The 5,359-nt window shown below is 25.4% G+C and overlaps 1 long non-coding RNA gene across 1 annotated transcript; it reads left to right on the plus strand.

Annotated features, from left to right (window-relative positions):
- The first annotated feature begins 1,664 nt into the window (after window positions 1-1,664).
- Window positions 1,665-4,600, plus strand: LOC111617021. Its single transcript, XR_002755363.1, has 3 exons — window positions 1,665-1,740; window positions 2,176-2,333; window positions 4,499-4,600. It is a non-coding gene; the product is annotated as an uncharacterized LOC111617021 (long non-coding RNA).
- Window positions 4,601-5,359: the final 759 nt, after the last annotated feature.

Below are 5,359 nucleotides of genomic sequence, written 5' to 3' on the forward strand. Positions count from 1 at the left end.
AAAAAAGAAAAAAAAAATTAGTACCAAAACTCACAACTTTGGCGCTTTTGATGATGCAAACAGTAAACATTTATTTGGACAAGATATTCATGCCATACAGATAGCTTAGCAATGCAGGGGATACTGCTCAATGTGGTCCCCAGTCTCTAGGGATAAAATCTGAAGGAGGTAGACCATAGGCTACATATCATGGATCTACCTACCAGAATTAAAGGACATGAATATGATGTGTAAAATGCACCACAGAATTAGACATTATGTTCTCTGTCCCTAAGAAAACTCCATATTTCAATTAGGTGAAGCATGTAGGAGCCACCAGAAATTAAACAGGTAAAATAGTTGGAAAGTTAATTATATATGGGAATGCCAGATATCATCTTTGCATCAATCATAAAGATGCACGGTGTCTTTCATCTGCATGGAAATTACATTATATGAGATATGTGAAAATACAGTAGAGCGTCGATTTTCCAAAAGTCAATCATCCGAAAGATTTCCAGTCGGCAAATTTAAATTTTCGCCAGTGCTGTGGAGCTTCAATCTTTGGCTATGTCTTGGGCTACTCAAATATTTTATGTTTTTGATACTAAATTAACATCTGAAGTATAATTTTTTATTGTTTTTATATTTTTCAATATATTTATTTTGTTTGTACAAAATAAAAAAATAATTTTTAACGATACAATAGTCTTTGTTAGGCTTNTGTGACAATATAGTACAGTGCATGAATTTGCCATCTGAAAATATTTGTTGCTATGGCAATGCTGTACTGGAATATGTTGTGCTAGACAAATATATATATAGTGTTAACCAGCCTTAAAGCCAGAAAGAATATTATTTTTAACTTAAAAAGAAAACTTAGTTTCTTTGGTGTGAAATGAATGAAATTTTTAATAATTCAAACATTTTTGATATTTCAAAGTATCATCATTAGGAAAATGACAAACAAACCAGAGTACATGAATTGGAACATACTGTATTTAAAATTTTAAATTTGTTCCAATTCATGTACTCTGGTTGATTTGTTGTTTTCCTGAAGATGATATTTTGAAAAATCAAAAATATGTGAATTATTAAAAATTTTGTTCATTTCATACCAAAAAAAACTAAGTTTTTTTTTGAGTTAAAAATTTTGGTGCATTGCTTGTTGTCTAATCTTTTTTGTGTTTTTTTTTGCACCATGATAATTCAAGACTTCACTAATAAAACAGCAAAGATTCTTAAGAAACTAAAACTACAAGTTATTCTATACCCTCCTTACAGCTCAGATCTGACACCATCAGACTAATTGTTCTCAGAATTATATTGAAAGATCAATGCTTTTCATCAGATGCCAAAGTTCAACCCTGTTGTAGGGGAACAGATTGGGAAAATATCAGTTTCTTCATGAACAGAAATCAAAGATAGACTTAACATTTGGAAAACTGTGTCACATTAAACGGTGATTAGGTTGAAAAAATGAATATATATGATTAAAATAAATGACTCACTACTTTTTGATCATATTATTCTACCTGTTTCCAAACTAAGTTTATAAAGATGAAGGCCTTATTTATCACTCAACCCTTGATATTTTCTATATACAATATTTATATTTAATTCTAAAATAAACAAATAAGTTTTTTAATATTTTAATATATTTTTACATTCATTGTTTTGAAATTTAGCCCAAATGGAAAACTAATAGCTATATCACTTCTTGATAGTACAGTGAAAATATTTTTTGTAGATACTTTAAAAGTAAGTATTACTTTAATTTATCATTGTTAGTTATCGTTATCATAATTTATCAAAAAATGTACTTTAGTAATTTTAATTTTGCAGTTGTGATTTTTAGCATAAAGCATAATTACAAAATTTTACTTTATCAATTTCATAAATTATATTTATTTTCAGTTTGCTATTTGAAGTGAGTCTTGGTGTTAATAAATTATCTTAACATCATTTTATGCAGGTTTTATGCAAAATATATTGATTTTTTCAGTTTTTGATAACATTTTTTACATTTCAAAATTCATTAAAATTTTGTAATTTAATGTCATATTTATTTTGTTAAATTTGAAAATAAATTTCTTATATTTAATACATGCATCTTAATTTGATTTACATCGATAATTTAATAATAAAAACAATTTTTATATAATTTTATTAATAAAGTTATAATTTTTGTTTCAGTTTTTCTTATCTTTATTTGGTCATAAATTTCCAGTAATTTGCATGGATATTTCATATGATAGCAATCTGATAATTACTGGTTCAGCTGATAGAAATGTAAAAATATGGGGATTAGATTTTGGAGATTGCCATAGATCTATATTTGCACATGATGAAAGGTAATTATTTTTAATGATGATGATAAATTATTTAATATTATAACTTTTTTAATATATATGAAACTTAGATATATAACAATGTATGAAGTTATAGCTAGAGTAAATCATTTGAGAATATGCTCACAACAATTTTTTTATGGATAATTTTAATTATTAATAATGTGTTTGTCTAATATACTATATTTATCGCTTTTGTATTTTTAATTGCTGTGTAGGTAGATATAATACTGTTTTGGCCTGAATATATAAGTTGACCTTTTATTATTAATTTTGTTTGCATGCAAAAAGTTAGCAAGTTATATTAATAAAATTTAGAAGGTCATTGAAACTTATCACTTTCATCATTCCCGTTTTCTGTTTCATTGCTATCATGCTCTTCAGCCTCCTCGAACAAAAATATGTGGAATAAAAATTCCATATATTTTTGTAAAAGATTAATAATAGAATTATAAAAGAATGTTGACGACACAATTATAAATGGCTTTAAGAAATATTGCATTAAAAGCAACTGCTCAGCATATACATCATACATGGAAGTAAGCTTCTTTGCATATTTCACATGTATTTTGGAAAGTTTACTTGCAATTTTATTACATCAAAAGTGAACCACAACATTCTTTTAGTTTTACTTGTTTCATTTTTTTTTTATAACTGTATAAAACCTTTTGTACAAAGCTTTTTTATAAAGTCTAAAACATATAATCATATCAAATACATAAATTTATAGTTTTAATAAAAATTTACATTTACAACAGAATAAATTTTATTTATAAATTTTCCCTTCAATTACTAGTAACTTTCCCTTCAATTTTTGACAATTGCTTGATTAGTAGATATTCCTATATAAAATTAAAAAGTTATTAAAATAAAATTTTTGTAGAACTTACCAAGCCTGATTCTGTTGATTTTAATGTCATATTCAATATTTATTTACAATCACACCAAACTTTTAATTCTCTTGCATAGGTTGCATGCTTCAGCTTGACAGATCACAACTGGGCAAATGTTTAGCATTGCTAAACAATCACACATACCAAATTTTAGCATTAGTTTAACTATATAACATGTACCAAACAGTTTTTGAAATTGAAAAAAATTTTAATTGGATTTAAATATAAGTCAAGGCTCAAATATATGTTGAGAGATATTTGTTTGCTTCTTTAAAACTGGAAAAAATCAACTAAAATAAAGGCCAAGATGGTGCAGTTTTTTTAATCGGATTAAAATCATGAAAAAAATACATAGCCATTTTATAATTCAACAATAATTCCATTGGTATAAATATTTAAATAAAGTATTATATTAATGTAATAAATTTAGATATTATCATAAATATATGACTTGTTAAGGCAGATTTGTGCTAGAACCATTTGATCTGGTTTGCTTATCTCAAAAACAATGATTACCATAATAACTCAATGTCAGTGATGGATAAGAATGTGATGTTTGGCTCATCAAACCTTTCCATGGAACAATGTGCATCACAAAAAAATGAATAAGTTAGTGAAGACATAAATAATAATTCCAACTAATGAAGGAATTGGTCAAAGCTTATGATACTGACAACTAAAACTGCATATATGTATGTAGAATACATTTGCATTTTTGTCATTGTTTCTTTTGGAATATGATTGGACAACTCTGACTGATGTTGATAGTTCCCATGGTTTCAGTGTTAGTCTGCTTTTAAAAACTTCTATGGATGTTTGTATTTATATTTTAAGAGCATTCAAAGATGAAGTATCTCAGCATAAAAATGTCAATGTTGTGTTTCTGTTTACATCATTGATATTGGAGCATGAAATAATTAAAATATAATCAAGTAATTGATATTTTAATATATTTTTATGCATAATTTAACTAAGGGAAATATATTTTCTAATTACTAATTACATAATTTTTGAACTTTTTCTGTATTTATTTTAATTTCTTTGCATACTCATTATCAGGAAAAAATTTAAATATAGTAAATATTATAATAAAATAAAATAATGATAAATAATATACATACAGTATATAATATATATATATATATATATATATATACTGTATGTATATTATTTATCATTATTTTGAAAAACCGTCATTATATTGGTGGGTTTTATTTATTTTATAATTCAGATTTCTCTTTTGATAAATTATTACTTCAAATTTATTAATTTCAGTATAATGTGCATGAAGTTTATACCAAAGACACATATGTTTTTCACTGGAGGTAAAGATAAAACCATTAAGCAATGGGATGCTGATAATTTTAAAAAAATTAATACTTTACGAGTAAGTTACATTTTTAGTCAATTGTAATAAAAATTTTAATTTTTATAATGACAGCATAAAAATTTTTTACATATGTAAAATCAGTTTATATTATATGGTACAGTAGAGCATTGATTATCCAAAACAATTTGGGACTGGGGTTGTTAACTGATTTTTCATAGAACTGATCATTTACGAAAAAATATAGTAAACACAAAGCGGTAGTATATATATTTTGTATCGCATGTCTTACAAATACATATCTTATATAAAGTAGTATATTAAAGTAGGCCTAAAGTTTAGGTTGGCAGGGAGGAAGAGGTGCTGCAGTGCCACAGCACTCACTTCCTCCCTGCCAACCTAGCACTAGCATTAGCAGAAATTTGAATTTGCTAACTGGAATGCTTTTGGTTAACCAATGTTTCAGTTGATTGATATTCAGATAATCGATGTTCTACTGTATTCATATACAGTATATAATGTACATTATTATGTTGTATAAATTTATCACATATTATAACATCATGTAAAGATGGTAATGATAATATGAATATAAGAAAATGTTTTTTTCATCAGAAATAATTTCTCTAAGATATATTTAGTGCATAAAAATTAATTAAAAGAATGTGAATTTTACAGGATAAATAATAAAACATTAAAGTTTTAAAATTGATATTTTTAACTAACTCAATTCTTACTGTATTCTAATTATACAATTCATTTTTTGAATTTTTTATTTTACAAGTATTTTCTTTTTTATACAGGGGCTT

This window comes from Centruroides sculpturatus, unplaced genomic scaffold (genome assembly GCF_000671375.1).
Source record: "Centruroides sculpturatus isolate CEXI.00-Female unplaced genomic scaffold, Cexi_2.0 scaffold4278, whole genome shotgun sequence".
NCBI lineage: Eukaryota > Metazoa > Arthropoda > Arachnida > Scorpiones > Buthidae > Centruroides > Centruroides sculpturatus.